This window comes from Anser brachyrhynchus (genome assembly GCF_964034855.1).
Source record: "Anser brachyrhynchus genome assembly, chromosome: 27".
Classification (NCBI taxonomy): domain Eukaryota; kingdom Metazoa; phylum Chordata; class Aves; order Anseriformes; family Anatidae; genus Anser; species Anser brachyrhynchus.
This window is the reverse complement of record NC_137720.1, coordinates 3,783,968-3,799,758: the sequence shown is the minus strand read 5'-3', so window position 1 is coordinate 3,799,758 and position 15,791 is coordinate 3,783,968. Positions and strand designations below refer to the sequence as shown.

Below are 15,791 nucleotides of genomic sequence, written 5' to 3'. Positions count from 1 at the left end.
TGTGCAGCCATCGAGGGCATTGTGCCACCCCCGGGGACTGCATCCATCCAAGCCCTCCAGGGGAGAAAAGTCCTTGCCAAAAGGCAGCGAGTCCTTGAGCACGAGCAGCGGTGACGGGTGGTTTCCCATGAAGATTAACCCACTCTTCAAGTTAAGCGCAGCAGCCATCCCCTCTGCCTTGAGTGGCATTCCTAGCAGAACCCAGTCCTCCCAACAAACAAAAAACTGTGAGCAAATGGCAGCATTTTTTTAAAAAGGTGGCCCAATTTTGCCTGCTGGTTCTCCTCTCACCTAAGGAATAGTGTATGCCACATTTGGAGTGAAATTGGGTCATTGTTGAACAAAGGTCATGAAAAGGTCAGGAAAAGGCTTTTCGGTAGGAAACCCCAGTTTCTGTGATCCCAAGTAAAGTTATAAACAAAGTGGCCAAAAAGTGCACGGAGCAAAACATCTGTGTGTTTACGTGGTACGCCCAGCTGCGCGCTGCTAAAAATCCAGATTTCACCACTTCTGCACTTCCTGCAGGCTTGCAGTGGTTTTTCGGAAGAGAAAGAAAAGAACCCAGTGAGAACCTGGCTTTTTCCTGCTAAATCGTTGCCTCCTCCAGACTCATTGCTGCAGGACAGGGATGTCAGCATACGTCCCGAGAGAGCAGGGAGCCAAAGGCTGTGGGAAAAGCGAGGTGTCCGGCGTGGCTCTGATTCAGCCCAGCACAGGAGCACATGCTCCCATCCCATTGACTTAGCGCTCAAACACCCGCCTTGCTGAATCAAAGCCCTCTTACAGTAAATACTCACTTAGCTTTCACAATCGCCATCTGATGATCTAATCCCCGCCCGTTTCCCTGGGAAGGGATTGCACAGGCGACGCGCTCGGCAGCTCCTTTCCACAGAAAAATCAGCGCAGATGCGTGCCAGACTTGGAAGCGTCGAGAAACATTTACAAATAAGTAAATAAATGTGAAAGCCTGGGGTTAGGCTCGCCGAAAGGCGGCTTTGCCAGGGAAGTTTTCCAAAGGGCAGACAGTAGTTAGGAGGGGCTCTTGCAGGACGCGGTGTGTGTTTTCCCCTCGCTCTCTAACCAGGGTTCGGTCTCCATCGCATCGGGTTTGTGCGGTTGCTCGAGGTGCTGCCGGTGACCTCCCCAGCTGCTCCTGCAGGACCAGCTCAGTCCAGCCCTGGTCTCACATATTTCAAGCCCTCCCCCTCCAGGTCCCACTGCTTGGAGCATCACAAAGGCCGGATCCTGACCTCCTGAGCCTCCAAACCCACCTTTCCAAGCAGCACCAGTTACCGCGCTGCCCTGCCTCGCCTTCCCTGGCTGCACCTCTAACATCCTCCCTGGGTACTAAAGTAACCCCCAATCAGCAAAACTTAATTTTGCAAAAAGACAAAAAGAGGCCTCGCTCCAACTGATGGAAAATCGTTTGTTTCTTGGCAGGTTGTTGTTCATTTCCCCCACGAAGGACTCAGCACCCCTCTCCCCGTGCAGCCCTGGCACCTCTCGTCCTCAGCGGAGCTGCCACAAAACCTGAGCCGAACAGGAATATTGCCGCTAACAAACTTCCGAAAAGTGACAAAATGGAAACTTCCCCAAGGAGCGAAGAAGGGAGATGATGCTCTCCCCTCCCGTCCTCACGCTGGCAGGGCTGGAGAAGCGGGCACCTCGTGGCACAAAAGCAAATGAGCAGCATCGCCAGGAGATGCTATTTCTATTTTAACCAGGTAAATGAGGCTTGAGCACTGGTGCAAATCCGGGAAATACATCGGAACTGGTTTTTAATGTTTTTTTTAACCGGAAACCGTCCCTTCATAACAACGTTCTTGAGCAGGAAAAAAAAAAAATACACATAATTTTCTTTCCCTTCCAGTATTGGCAGCCCCAAGGCAAACAGCCCCATCCCCACCGCTGTTATTTACAGACCGTGCTGCAGCAGCGCCCAGGGACCCGGCCTGGTCCCGCCACGTGCCCGGCACCCACTCGAGGCAGCCCCCGGCCGCCCCGCGCCGCTCCGTGGGCTTGGTCTACTCAGGCTATTACGGTAATGCGATAAGGCAGTTCTTCATGATATGAATCTTCGCCTTCGTTAAGGGGAGGGAAAAAAAAAAAAAAACACACACAACATTGCGTTTTGATGGCTCACAGGGACAGTTCATTAAGCAATCAACTCTTTTAATGAAATATTTCTTTGTTAAAATATTCATCGATCTGCCGCGGTTTCGCGTGGAGAGAGGGAAGGAGCGCGTCCCAAATGCTTTCCTGCTGCGCCTTCCCAAGCACGTGCCGAAATCCGAGGACTGTGCCCTGGCACTGCAGAGGTGGGAACGGGCATATTGCCCTTGGCAGAACACAGGGAGTTCTGCTGGACCCCAAGGTGATGCCAAAATCTGTTTTTTTTTCCCCTTTCCCCCCATTTTCCCCCCATTTCCATGCTGCTGCACCCGCCGGCAGCCGAGGTTTGGCACACCGGCTCCGGCAGCACCACGGTGGGCAGGTGCCACGCGGGGCCGTCGGCAGAGGGATGTGGGGAAAGTCGGGCCAAGAACGTGCAGAAATGGGCAACTTGCAGAGGTGGCTGCAGGGGGAGGCCCGCGGGGAGGGCTTGGCTCTGCCGGGGGGGGCACAAGGGGACGGGGACCCCCCCGTGCCGGTGCGGCGGCGTAGCGGAGGCTGGCGGGCACCCCGCGGGGATTTGGCCCGGAGCTCCGGTGTGAGCGCGAGGAGGAGGGAGCTCGGGGAGCCGGGACGGAGAGCATTGGCAGAGGAAGAAAGAGAGGAGGGGAAAAATATATCAAAGAGCGAGAAATGAACAACTGCAGACAAAGGGCCAAGTCTGGCCTCTCTCTCCCCCCCCCCCCCCCGGCTTTCTTAAACCTTACACCATGAGTAATCCCCGCCGCTCGGCACCGTGACGGCTCAGACAAGTAGTCACCGCGTGCGGGTGAGCATCTCCCCTAAGGAAACAATGCAGACAAACACCGGGAGTGGTGAGCGCAGACGTCCCGCTCTGGATGAGTAACGTTATTTGAAAAGCAGATAAATGAAAAAAAAAAAGGGGAAGAGGGGAAAGGGAAAAAATAAAATAAAAACACCGCGCGTGCTGGTGGGGAGAGAGAAGCCAGGCGTCCTGCGTGTCTGGGTGCCAGAAGCACGGCACGGCATGGCACGGCATGGCACGGCACGGCACGTGGGGTCTGGCCCCTTTGGGGTGCCGCGGTGCCCACATCGCCGCTGGCACGCTGTATGACATCCATCCCCTCGCCTCGCAGCCTCCTCCCTCTCCTGTGCTGAGGCTCTGCAGGCACGGAGGAAAATTGGTCCCTGGCTGGAGACCCCCCCAACGCCACATCCTTTGCTCCGTGTGTGGGAGCAGCACAGCCAGGCGCTGGTATTTTCACCTCCGTGCTCTCTCCTTTAACCAGAAACTTTGGCTCAGCAAACCCCAGCCGAGCCCAGGCTGCCTGACCGCCTCTCTCTGTGCAAGAAGGGGAAACTGAGGCACGGCACGGCTGCAAGCCGGAGGGGCTGCAACCCCCAGCCAAGCCCCAAGGCTAAGGACGCTGCACCCCCTGCGATATTCCCCCCTTTTCTTTGCAGTTCAGAGCAGGGCCGCGAGTTTCGCGCTGTCCCTGTCCCATCCCCAGGGGCTGTTCGCTCGGGGAATACCGAGGGGCTTTTTGGCATTGGGGCTGCTGGGGGGGACAGCGGAGGGGGAAGAGGGAGCGGCGCTGACTGCGGTGCACCCGGCAGCCTGTCGCTTTAAAAGGCAGCCAGGAGCCTCTCATCACTTACAGTAACTCGGTGCATCATTTCTTTGCCTTACGCAACACGTGTGCGGGGTCCAAGAGCGGCGGCGGCCACGGGCCCGCCGGCACGTCCAGGCGAAGCCAACTTCCCCCGGTCCTCCAGCAGCACCCGGGGCTGCCCACTTGCCCCCCGGCACGGATCCTGCCCCCTGCTCCCCGTGCTGAGCATCCCGCGGTGCTGGCGGCGGGGTGCGGGAGCTGCCCAGGTGAGCCCCGTGCAAGGCAGGGAGCGTGGCTCGGACCCGGCCCCGGTCCCCAAGGGGAAGCAATGCGCATGGAAATGGATGGCGTGTTTTGGGTGGAAAAACAGCTTTTCTGCTCCTGAGCTTTCCGCCTTGGAAGGGACAGGAATATGGGGCCAAGCTGTGTGAATGCACAGCTCCCTCCCCCCAAAATTAACACTTTTCCCTTGTTCTCCCTATTTTCCCATTCCCAATTTTCTTTTCCCTTCCTTCCACCTTTTTTTTTTTGTTTGTTTATTTGGCCTTGAAAGAAGGAGGGAGAGAGGTAGGAAGCAGAAGGTTCGGGGGTGGTGTTCACATCTTTGGCCACTCACTGATTTTCAAACGAGCATCTTCAGAAAACTCAGGTTTTCTTATTTAAGTCACTCTCACCATGTAAGAAGAGACTGAAGACAAACGAGCTTTAGCTCTCGTGCTCTCCTCCGTCCATTTGCCAGCAATGGTGAACCCGTAACCTGGGGCAAAGGGGTTTTGGAGCCAGCTCGGACTTTCCTGGCAGGATGAGGCCGCTGCCCGGGTCGGAGCTGCTCTGCCTTCAGTGGGATTAGAGCAGACCCAAACCGACCCTTTCCATGGAAGAGTGCAGCTTTCTGCCAAGCTTACGGCAACCTGGGAATTCCTCCATTCCGGGTAAACACCTCTGAGCGAAGATTTTCACTTTTTAAAGATTTCCAATATTCTGGATGGAGAAGCAGGCACTTTGTGGAGGAGAAAGAAAAAAAAAAAAAAAAAGAAAGAAAAATCCTGGAGATTTGGGAATCCCAGGGATTTGGGGAATGATGGTAGAGGTGTAAGAGAGTGAGGATGTGTCCTGCCGGGGGGAGCTGGGATGTACAACTCTTCTGGAGGGGAAGGACCCCGCCACGTGGGACCCCACCACTTGAGCGACACCACTGTCCTCCCGTCGCGTGTCTCCGTGCTTTATAACCAGGCATTATGCACAACGTCTGATCCCAGGGCGATAAATCCTGCCGCCTCCGTTACATCTTTTTGGAGACGATACACACCGAAAGCTTCGCCTGCTGCAGAATAAAGGAACTTTTTTCCTTCCTTTTTTTTTTTTTTACCCTCTCCTGGGACTTTAGCACTGTAGCATGAGCATCTACGGTCTCTCCTGCAATCCCAGGAACATCCCTCGCCTGGAGCAGCCCCAAAGTCCCCCCAGAAATGAGGTTTCCAGCTGGGGCAGGAGCAAGGCAGCCCCTTGGAGCAGGACCAGAGCCCGCAAGGTGCCGTGGCGAGCGCCGCTTTGGGACCTCACCCAGGTCCTGTTCCTAATATTTTCTTCCTGGCTGACACAGACGAACAAAGAGGGATCTCTGGGCCACGCTCAATTCACAAACTCCCCTCGGTGGAAGTCTGCCCATGTCTTTTTGTGCAAATCCTTCCCACTCGGATGCTATTTGATGTCTTCAAAGGGGCTATTCTTATGTTGAGAAAAGAGGGCAGGCGCGGGTTTGACGAGGCTCTTCACTCAAAGCAAAGCTATTTTTCACTCCGAAGAGTGCCAGTTCGGGATTTAAAAAAACAGCCTGGTTTTCGCAGCCTGATATTGGGGCGAAAAACTCGCAGAGTCAGAACGCTGGGGCTCTCGTAGGCTACAAACCTGGGGAGGAAGGCCAGCAGGAAAACAGCCTTTATGTACCCAGGAGGGAAACAAAGCTCCGTGAACCCACAAAAACACCTTGGGAAAATCGTCCCTTAGTCAAGCCGGGGGCAGGCAACGACTTGTGGCGCCTCCGTGGGTCACGGCCACCCCCGGAGCAAACCCTCTGCCCGAGCACCGTGCGCCAGGCTGTGCTCGTCCCGTGCACCCCAAATCAAGGGGGGACCCCAGCACCCTTCGCAAGTGCACCGGGCGTGGGAATCGCCCGCTGTGATGATCACAGAGCTGCCCTTTTCCACCACTTTTGGGAAAATTTCCCTTCGGAGCAAAGAGCTGAAGAGAGGCCACGTGGCTGCGGGTGGCCTCTGGGGTGTTTTTGGGGTGCAGAGCTGTGGGGACACAACACAGGGGCTGAGCCTCGCAGGAAACCCCATGCCCACGTCGGAGCACGCGGTGCTGAAACTTGGGAGCACGGAGGGGGCTGCTTGGGATTTTTCACCGCGAGGGGAAGGAGGAAGTTGTCCTGCTCCAAAGAAAAGTTTACCTGCAGGAAACGGAGCCCTCCCCTCACCACAGCGGGGCACGGCATTTCGGAGAACCCCATCCTGGGGGGGCCCCTTCCAAGAAAGCCAGCCCCTTGGAGAAGGTTCTGCAGAAGCGGGTGGGCAGCGAACACGCGGCTGGGGGGAGCCCTCTGAAAAATCCCGGGCCTCCAGAGGAGGTGGGAGAAGGGCTGGAGGCTCAGCACCGCCCTGCCCTCACCGCCGGCTCTTTGCCCCCCCCCGGGAAGATTTTTGGGGGGATGACGCCGATGGGGTCGCCGGGATGTTTGCTGGGGGCACCGCAGCTTGTGCCTGGTGGGAGCGGGCTTTTCCGCCACGTGGAAATTCCAGGTGCAGGGGAATTTTCATTCAAGAATAATTAAAAAAAAAAAAAGTTAAAATGAAATGGTCAAGAAAAAAAAGAATCTGGTTGTATTAGACCACTTTTCATCCTCATTTCACTTTTTAAAACTATTTCACCTGTCCAAACCCCAGAGATGTCTAAAAAGCTACTTCAGAAGTGAAAGAAAGAACACGGAGTCAGTGCTAGGGAAACAAACTGCCTCCGGGACTTCACAAAAAACTTTCTTTCGCTGCGTCCACACGAGGTTGTGCCTTCCCTGTGGGCCCGGTGGGGACGTTGCCGGGTGGGCGCAGCGTGCTGAGCCCCCTCCGCTGCCACCGCGTCCCCCTGCCCTGCTCGGGGTCGGCCCTGGCACCCAAAGGAGGGTGCTTTTGGGGTGTGGGGAAGGGTTTCGGGTCCTGCGGCCGGGCAACGGATGGGGTCCAGCAGCTGCACGGAGGTCGGGTGCCCAATCCTGACGTGCGGGGCCAGCAGCTGGGTGCGAGTTTGGGTTCAGTGGCCTGGTACGGGTTTCTGGGGACCCTGATTGCCTGGCTGGATGCGGCCGTGGGGTGTAACAGAGTGGGGCTGGGGGGGTTACCAGCTCAGCGCCTCGCCTTTCCCATCTGTAAAATGGGCTCAGCAACCTCCTGCGCACTCCGTTCCCCCTGGCCGCGCTTCGCCCCACAACCAGCCCGTCCCCCGTGCCTCAGTTTCCCCCTGCACCCCCCCAGCCCCTCACCCAACGCTTTCCCCGGGGACTGAGCTTGGGGAACCCCACAATTACCAGGGGCGCTAATTAACAACAGCGGGAGCACACGGGGGGGGGGCAGCGAGCCCCACTTGGGGGGGGGGTTGCAAACCCACCGCATCCCTCACACCACGAACCAAGCGGGTGGGGACGGGGGGGGGGCACAGAACGGAGCCCCCCCCTTCCTCCCTCCCCGTCCTTCCTCCTCCTCCTCCTCGGACCACGGGGGGGGGGCAGGCAGGGAAAGCGGCTGCACCTGCTTTAGAGGAACTATGGTAGGGCGGCCGGCTCCCGCCCCGCGCCGCCGCGCCCGCGCCGAGCCGAGCCGAGCCGAGCCGGGACGAGGCGGACCCCGGAGCCCAGCCCGGCCCCGCACGGCCCCGCAGCCCCGGTTGGACGAGGGGGGGGGGGGGGAGCTCCCGAAAGAGGGGGGGGGGGGGCGCCAGGGGGCGCCGGTGCCGGTTCCCCCCCCCCTCCAGCAGCAGCCTCGTGCCATGCAGCGGCGGCCCTAGAGGCGCGCCCCGTCGAACTTTGGGGGGGGGGGGGGGAGGAAGGAGAAGGAGGAGGAGGAGGAGGAGGAGGAGGAGGAAGGGGAGGAAGAGGAGGCGGCCGCATGCCCGCCGCGGCCCCCGCGCTACCAGGTGGGTGAGAGCGGAGCGGGCTTGGGGGGGTCCCGGTGCCCCCCCCCCCCCCACACACACCGGGGAGCTTCGACAGGACCCCCCCCCTTTCCCCCCTTTTTTCCCCTTTTCTCCCTTTTTCCCCCTCTTTTCCCCTTTTTTTCGCCTCCCCCCCCCCTTATTCCCCCCTTATCGCCCCCTTTCCCCCCCCTTTTCCCCCCTTTTTCCTCTCTTCCCCCCCCTTTTCCCCTCTTCCCCCCCCTTTCCTCCTCTTCCACCCCCCCCTTTTGCCCCTTTTCCCCCATTTTTTCCCCTTTTTCCCCCTTCCCCCCCCCCCCTCCGCGGAAGTTTGGTGCGGAGCCGGGACAAAGGCGGGGGGGGGGGGGGGGGGGGGGAGGGCTGAATTGGGGAGGGGGGGGGATTAATTAGGAAGGGGGATTAATTAGGAAGAGGGATTAATGGGGGGGGGGGATCCCGGGGGGTCCCATTGCCCCCCTCTCTCGGTGCAGCGCGGGGGGGGGGGCTCGGGGGTCTCCGCCGCCCCCCCCCGAGGCGTTCCCCGGCCGGCAGCGGAGGAGGAAGAAGAGGAGGAGGAGGAGGAGGAGGAGGAGGAGGAAGGCGGGCCCCCGGCAGCCCCCTCGGGGCGGGTTGCGGGGGGGATGGGGGGGGCACGGGGCGAGCCGGGCTGAGCCGTGCCGAGCCGAGCCGGGCTCCGGAGGTGCCGCTCCCCGGCGGGCCGGGGTCCCAGCACCGGGGGGGGGGGGGGGGGGGACACGGGCACACAGGGCCCCCGCCATGCCGAGCCTCCGCCGCGCTCCCTTTGTTGGGGCTTCGCCTTTTTCCCCCTTCTTTCTTCCCCCGCTGGCAGTTTTGCTTTAACACCAGCTGCTCCTGGGGGCTCGGGGTGGGCTCTTTGTGTTTGGTTTTTTTTATTATTATTTTATTTTTTTATTATTATTTTTTTCCCCTTCCTCCCCCCACTTTTCTAACTCGCCCCCCCCCCCAGCCCCGCCGCTCCGCGCTCGCCTCGCTCGAGATAAATAAGTCGGGCGGCCCGAGCGGCCCCAAGTTTTGCAATTGCTGGGAGAAGCAGCCGCAGCCGTCCCCGTCAACCTGCAGCGAGACCGGCCGTCGCTCCGGCGCCCTGGGAAACCCTCTAGAAAACCCACAAGGTGAGGGAGAGGAGGAAAACCCACGGGCACCGCCAAAAGAAAAACCCAAAACCCACCCCGTTGCAGGGAGCCGGAGGAGCCGGGTTTGGCACCGGGGGGGGGGGCACCGCCGCGCGCCCCGACCCGAATCCGCGCCCGGCCGCGAAGTTTGGGAGTCTTCGGTGCGCCTTTGTTCGGGAGGGCACGGGGGGTGGTTTGGCCTGGGGGGGTTCCTACGAGGTTTTGGGGGGGGGCTCGGGGCTCCGGTGTGATGCCCGCTGCCCGCGGGAGGGCTCGGGGGGCCGCCTGCCGCTGGTGGTGACGGCAGCGATCCGAGCGCCTTGGCAAAGAGGTTTTCCGTACGGAGCCGTCGCCTTGTGGGGGGGGTCGGAAATGGGTGGAAAAAAAAAAAATAAAAAAATTAAAATCGGGTGGTGAAACCTCGGTGGGTCGCCGCGAACCCCCCCCGGGGCCGCCTCGGCTCAGCCTCGCTCGGCGCGGTCCCGGCTCCGTGGCGCGATGCTGCCCCGGCAAAGTTCACTCGCTCCTATTCTTCCCCGAGCCCTCTCCCTCGTCCGTGTCCTGAACAAACGCGGCTCTGTCTCTTCTCTCCCGCTCCCCCTCGGAAAAAAGAAAGGCTCTCCACAAAGTGCTGCGCTAGCAGCAGATTGCTCCGAATATTTCTTTCGGTGGTAGGAAATCTGGTTCGAGTTGGCAGGCGCGTTCCGAAGGTGTGTATAGGGGAGAACAAGTGGAGTGTAATTGGGTTTGCTTTTGCCATTTGGGATTGATTCTTTTTTTTTTTTTTCTCCCCCAACCCCCCCCCCCCCCCATTAAAAAAAAAAAAAAGTGAAGAGCTGTCGCCTTCTCTTCCCCCCCTGCCCCCCGTGCACTTTCTAAATCAAATAAAAACCCGCATGGGGGAGAGCAGGGATAATTCACGGCCGCCCGAAAGCTCAACTTCGCTCGGAGCGGCGAAGCGCACGCTTGGAAAAACTTGCCCTGGGATTTTGCTCCTCTTAATATGGTCCTAAAGGAATTTGGGTCCGGATTCCTCTCCAGGATCCCCCGGCGGGTTTAGGCAGCTCCACCGGCTCCGCTCGGCGGCCGCGGGATCCCGAGGTTGCCTCTTGCCACGGTCGGACCCAACTTAGCGTCGGGTTAAGCCCTGGCTTTTCCGCGAGCGTTGTAAAGCTGTGGGGCATACCATAAAAACGTTATTAGTTTCTGCATTAAAAAGCCTGGGTTGTTTTTTAACCCGAACCAGAAGGAGGATTTACTTTTTACAAATTTCTTCTTGTGTGTTAAAAAATTTACGCGAGCACCGCGTTGCGCTGGGAGCAGGCGTTCGGTGGGAAATCAGCACAACGTGGGGCTCGCGCGGGCGCCCTGCCCCTGCTCGCTGTGGGTTCGCGGGGACCTTGTTCCCCTTCATCCTCCCCGGCTTGTCGGTTAAACACGGCGAAGCCTCGGGCTCCTGTGAAACCCAGCTCTGAATTTATTTTTTTAATTCCCACCCCCCCCTTCGAGTCTTGTTTAAAATCCGACAAGCCCCCCGGGGTGGGTGGAAGGAGAAATCACCGGGTTCGTAAAATTTACCCCCTTTTTTTTCTTTGCTTTTTTTTTTTTTTATATATATTATTTTTTTCCCCCCTTCAGGTTGCTCAAATCGAACTGCAAAGGGGAGGGGGTGGGATGCGTTGGGGGGGGGGGGGGGGAGAAATCTGGCGAAAAGCAGGGAGGAAATTTTTCGTGTGCCGAGGCGGGGAGCTTTTGTCAGGGCTGCAGAGCCCTGGGGTGGCTCCGGCTCCTGCCTGGCGTCCGCCCTTTGTGGCATGGAGCTGGGGGCGAGGGGGGGACGGGACTTGGAGTAGTGCTGGGGATCATCCCGGCTCGGAGATGCTGTCTTTTTTTTAAATTTTATTTGAATTTATTAGTTGTTGTTGTTGTTGTTGGGGTTCCCCCCCCCAGGGCCATTTGATGCTGAGCCCGAAGCAGGGGGCTGAGCATCGCTGGGAGAAGCAACCAGTGCTGTGACCTGGTGCAGAGCCCAAACTTGGGCTCGGTTTGGGGGGAAAACGTGGAAAATTCCCCCCCTCAGCCCCAGGAAGGTGCTGGAGGGTCCTGGGCCCCGGGGGGAGCCGTGGGTGCCCCCCGTGGGGAAGGGGCCGGGTGAGGAGGATGCGATGGGAGGCACCCGGGTGCCTTTTGGGGGCAGGTTTGCTGGGGGGGGGGGGGCGGAAAGCTGAGAAAACCGATGGAGAAATGGGATGAAAAGGGCTGAAAAGTTGTGGTTTGGGGGCGGGGGGAAGCGAGGAGGGGGAGCTGAGGGTGTGCAGGGGGGGGGAAAACATCAGCGGCCCCGCTCACCTCCCTGCCCTCCGAGGACGCGTCCCGGTCCCGCATCGGGCAGGGGAGAGCGGCCGGAGCGCGTGCGGGGAATGAGCGCACCCCGTAAAATCCAGCGCCGCCGAAATCCCCGCTGCGGGCCCGTGCCCCTTCTCCCTCCTAATAACCCGGCAGGAATGCGAGTGCACTCACTTGTGAAGTTGCTGCCCGGAGAGAGCCCGGCAGCTTTTCTTTTCTGCCGCCGGAGAGGGGGATGCTTTGAGGCTGTTTGTGTCTCGCAGTGGGGCTGGGGAGGGGGGCGGCGAGGCTCCGGCTTTGAGTTGTGTTTTTTTTTTTTTTCTCTTGCTTTTTTATTTATTTATTTATTTATTTATTTATTTCTCTCCCCCCCCCCCTCCCCGGCTCCTTCTAGGCCATCCCGCCGGGGGCAGAGGGGCCGGAGGTGCGGGGCCGGCTTCGCCTTTGTGGTGGCGAGGTGGGGGGCGAGCCCCGCGCGGGGACGCGTCCCATTCTTGTTCCCCAAGAAAGGCAGGACAACGCCGAGCCCCCCCTCATTTCTTTCACTCCCCCCCCATCCCCGTTTCATTTAAAAGGAACACCCGGTTCTACCTTTTGGCACCCCGTCTCCCACCGCAGAGCAGGCTTTGGCGGCCGGGAGGGCTCGGGAAATCCTCGTTGTTCGTGGCAGGGGCGCTTTTCCCCCCGTGGCCGTGGCGCTTTCGAAGCGCTCAGCCCCGGCCGCGGGTGGTGCGGGGGCTCCGGGGGACGCTCCCCGCTGCCTCCCGACAGCTCCCAGCCCTCGGGGCCGGGGGCGATTTCCCCCCCCCCCCCCCTCCTTCTGCTTGCCGCCGCGCCGCTGTCACCTGCCGTTTCTGGAAGTGGAAACGTGAAATTTCCTGCCCTGTCCGCTTTCATTTCCATCTCCTCCGGCGCGGCCGCTCGCCGGAGCGGGGCAGGAGGGCACCTTGCAGCCGGGGGCTCGGCTGTGACCCCCCACCCCGGGAGGGAGCTGCTGGCATCTGCCCCTTGGAGGGGCGAGCGTGGTGATACCCAGAGAGGGAGGGGAAAAATTGGGGGAATAAAGCCCTAAATGCCCTTGGAAACCCAGCCAGCCAGCTCAGGAGATGTAAAAACACGACAAGGTGCAGCTTCTGGGCACCCTGGTGCACCTGAGAGGAGTGCTGCCTGCCTCTGCCCTTCGGTGTCACCTCCCCTCGCTCTATTTTGATTTTTCCAGAGAGAAAAAAAAAAACCCTCGCCCGCCGGGGCTTCCCTGGCCGGCAGCTCGGCCCCGCTGCCAGGCGGCACGGGGATGGCGTGGGAAGGGGCTCCCGGCATTCGGGGGGGCACAAAACCATCCCCGCGCCCCGTGGGGCACTGCGTGCGGCGCGCTGGGACCTGCGGGTCGGGCTGGGGGTGGTCGGTGCTGGAAAAATTTCCCAATTTTTCTTCCACCGAGGGCATTTTGCAGTTGTGCGATGCGCAGCGGAGACGCCGCCGGAGAGGTTTCCTTTAAAACTTTTCCCTAGTCCGATTGAAAGCCCTTTTGGCAACCAAGTTTCCGCGCTGAGGCGCGATGCTCGCGACAAAAGCGCGCTGGCGAGCGCAGCGGCGGCAGGGCAAGGGGAGAATGGAGAGGCGAAATCCACCTTCCCTCGGAGGTCGGCAGCGAGATGCAGAGCCCGTCCCTCCGTCCGTCCGCGTTTTATTTCATAAAGATCCCGCTCCCCTGCCCGCAGAGATTAGATCTGGGGACGGAGCTGAAGGGAAGTCATTAAGGGATTACGATGCCTTGTGCCGGGAGCGCAGACGTGGGTACGGGGCCGGCCCTAACGGTACCTGGATACCGAAACAAATGAACCCTGCGAGCTCGAAGCACTTGGCACGGGCTGTCTCCATCCGCTTGTCTTTTTTTTTTTTTTTTCCACTTTTTTTTTTTTTTAAAGGGAAAAAAAAAAACTAAAAGCCTGCGTTGGAGATGTGCTCGGAGTTGTTAGCTGGGTTGTTTGCTCAGTTGAAGCAAGCCGGTGTCGGCGCTCGCCGGCCCCAGGCGACGCTCGCTGCCTGGCTTTCATGCCCTGGCAAGTTGGCAAAAAAAAAAAAAAAAAAAAAAAAAAAGTCTTTTTGCTTCGTGCTCAAACGGAAATCCTTCTCCTGTGCCGCGGTTGTCGGGTCCGGATCAGCAGCAAAAGCACTTTCAGTTTTTTATTTTTTTTTTTTATATATCTGTATTTTTTTTTAGCGAAACAGGGAGAGGAGGGTGGCTGCGAAGGGGGGAGGAAATTTCTCCCGGTCCTGGCGGATCCTGCGTGCGTTTATCAGGAGCGAAAGGTGCAATAACGAAACTTTTTTTTTTTTTTTTTCGGGTCGCGGGGTTTGGGGGGGGGGGGGATTGCTTTCCAAACCGCGGGCAGCTGTGAAAACACGCGCACACACAAAAAAAAAAAAAAAATCCTTTTTAAGGTACTAGAGGGGGGAAGAAAATCCCGTCGGGGGCCCTGCTTCGGAGGCAGTTTGAAAGCTGTTTATTCTGCCTCATTGGCAAACCTCTTCCACGTGACCGTGTTTGGTCGGGAGCTGGCACGGGCCGATGGGGAAGCCGCCGGCCGGATCCGGGCGCCTGGGGCTGCTCCCGGCCGCGCCGCGGGCTCCGCGCTGCGAGCGGGGCGGCTGCGAGGGCTGCGCGCTCCGGGGGCGCTCGGGTACGTGGTGGGGACCCCGATTCCCGCCCCCCCCCCCCCCCCCCCCGTGGATGTTTTGGGGGGGGTGGGTTTGGAGGGGTGGGGGCCGGCTCGAGCCCCTCGCCGCGTGCCGCCGGCGGTGGTGGCGGCACCGAGGAGGAGCCGTCGAGGGTTTCGACGTGCCGGGGCTGGATGCGCTCCAAAGGCTCGGGGATTTGGGGTGACGCCGGCCCCGGGCTGGGCGTTAGCTCGGGCACCGATGGTGCCGGTTAAACAAACAGAAGGAGAGGCCGCGCTCGGCACCGCTGCACGGGGGCCGCGGCAGGGATCGGCCGGGATGAGCGGCTCGCTGGCTGGCGGTGTCGAAACGGCTCGTTTCAACACACCTTTCCCGGGGCGCTCGCAGAACTGGGTTTGTCTGGTGGGATTTAACCGTGCTGGGGCGAACGGAGGGAGAAAACGACGGCGGCGTGTGCTCCCCGCTGCCATCCGGGGCAGCGTGCGCCTCGCCGAGCGTCGCGCCGCGGGTGTCGGAGCCCGGCTCCGTCCTGCCCTCCCTGCGTGAGCCTCGGCGGCTCGCTCGAGACCTCTGAGTTTATTCCGCGCGCCGGAGATCAGCGGTGAGTAGCTCTTTCTGCCTGCCTAACGTGAACGCGCGAGCTGGGGACTGCGCTGTGTGTAGTAGGATCTGGATGGGGACCACCTCGGAGAAGCTGTCACGGGCTGGATAAATGCCGCCTCCAGCCTCGGGAGCGTGCTGCAGCCAGGGCTTGTGCTCGGGAGCGAGGCATGCGCACGGGTCCCGTCCACCCGGGGACGTCTCCTCTTGGCGGTGGCGCACGTTCTGCCCGGGGCTGGCTCGCTGGTGGCTCGCAGCTGGGCTTGTGGCTCGCTTGGATGTGTGGTATCGCGTGCTGGGGTCGCCGGGTGGGTCGGCTGCTGTAGGATGGGGTTTCCAGCACAGATAACCCCGCTTTGGCCATGCTGGGGGGTCCTCGTGGCACGAGGATGAGGATGACTGTCCTCAGCCCAGCTTGGCAGAGCAGGGCCCGGGATGGGGAAGCTGCCCCCCCTCTGCATGGGCAGAAGGATGTGGGGCTCTCCGGGACGTGGGGTGGTCCCAAGGGTGTTGGAGCTGCCCCTGACTCTGGGCAAGGGGACGGCTTATGGCAAGAATTGCTAGCTGGAGCAGCTTCTTGGTGAGCATCGGCAGGTTTGGGCTCCCCCGGACCTGGCTTTGGGCAGGGGTTAGGGGCAGAGAACCCCTGCCATGGCCTGGCCCAGCCTGAGCATCCCTGGGCGGTGTCACGTCCCCTCCAGGTGCCACCTACTCTGTCCTGGTGGCCACCCTGCAGAGGCGCCGTCGTCATGGCTGGGCTGCTCCGGCCAGAGGAGCACACCCCGAGGTGTGGAAGCAGAGCAGGACGGCGATGCCTGGAACCAAACCCAAACCTTTAACCACCCGCATCCCATCTCGGGCATCTCCCCCTCCCACGGGAGCTCCGGGCTCCCGGCAGGGGCAGGAGGTGGCGGCGAGATGCTCGGCGCACCAGGGTGCTGTGCCGGTGGGCGGCCGTCCCCCAGAGTCCAAAGTCCCCGGCCGATCCCTCCTGGATGCGGCCAGACCTGAGGCTGGGAGGGAAATTCCCAAATGCAGCCGCATTCGGCTTATTAGAAACGGAAGGAGGAGAGAAAATAAA

At 60.2% G+C, this 15,791-nt stretch overlaps 1 protein-coding gene and 3 long non-coding RNA genes across 14 annotated transcripts in view; 2 read left to right on the top strand and 2 right to left on the bottom strand.

Annotated features, from left to right (window-relative positions):
* The first annotated feature begins 849 nt into the window (after positions 1 to 849).
* LOC308183207 lies at positions 850 to 4,789 on the top strand. Of its 2 annotated transcripts, none has more exons than XR_013942342.1 (2): positions 850 to 949; positions 1,441 to 4,789. It is a non-coding gene; the product is annotated as an uncharacterized lncRNA (long non-coding RNA). The 2 variants fall into 2 exon arrangements; XR_013942343.1 differs by lacking the exon at positions 850 to 949 and adding an exon at positions 1,035 to 1,344.
* LOC308183206 lies at positions 4,243 to 7,338 on the bottom strand. Its single transcript, XR_013942341.1, has 2 exons — positions 6,199 to 7,338; positions 4,243 to 5,654 (listed from the first exon to the last, which is right to left on the bottom strand). It is a non-coding gene; the product is annotated as an uncharacterized lncRNA (long non-coding RNA).
* A 378-nt stretch (positions 7,339 to 7,716) lies between these two features.
* Positions 7,717 to 15,791, top strand: part of FOXP4 (forkhead box P4) — a 62,871-nt gene continuing 54,796 nt past the window's right edge. For 2 of the 10 annotated variants that reach the window (XM_080569584.1, XM_080569583.1), the window contains exons 1-2: positions 7,717 to 7,931; positions 8,917 to 9,082. The gene's annotated coding sequence lies outside the window, so the exon portion shown is untranslated. Of the gene's footprint in view, positions 7,932 to 8,916; positions 9,083 to 13,611; positions 13,742 to 13,845; positions 14,113 to 15,791 lie in introns of those variants that run through there. The other 8 variants (XM_080569589.1, XM_080569582.1, XM_080569592.1 and 5 more) reach the window with 7 other exon arrangements.
* On the bottom strand, positions 9,853 to 10,662 carry LOC308183468. Its single transcript, XR_013942448.1, has 2 exons — positions 10,342 to 10,662; positions 9,853 to 10,255 (listed from the first exon to the last, which is right to left on the bottom strand). It is a non-coding gene; the product is annotated as an uncharacterized lncRNA (long non-coding RNA).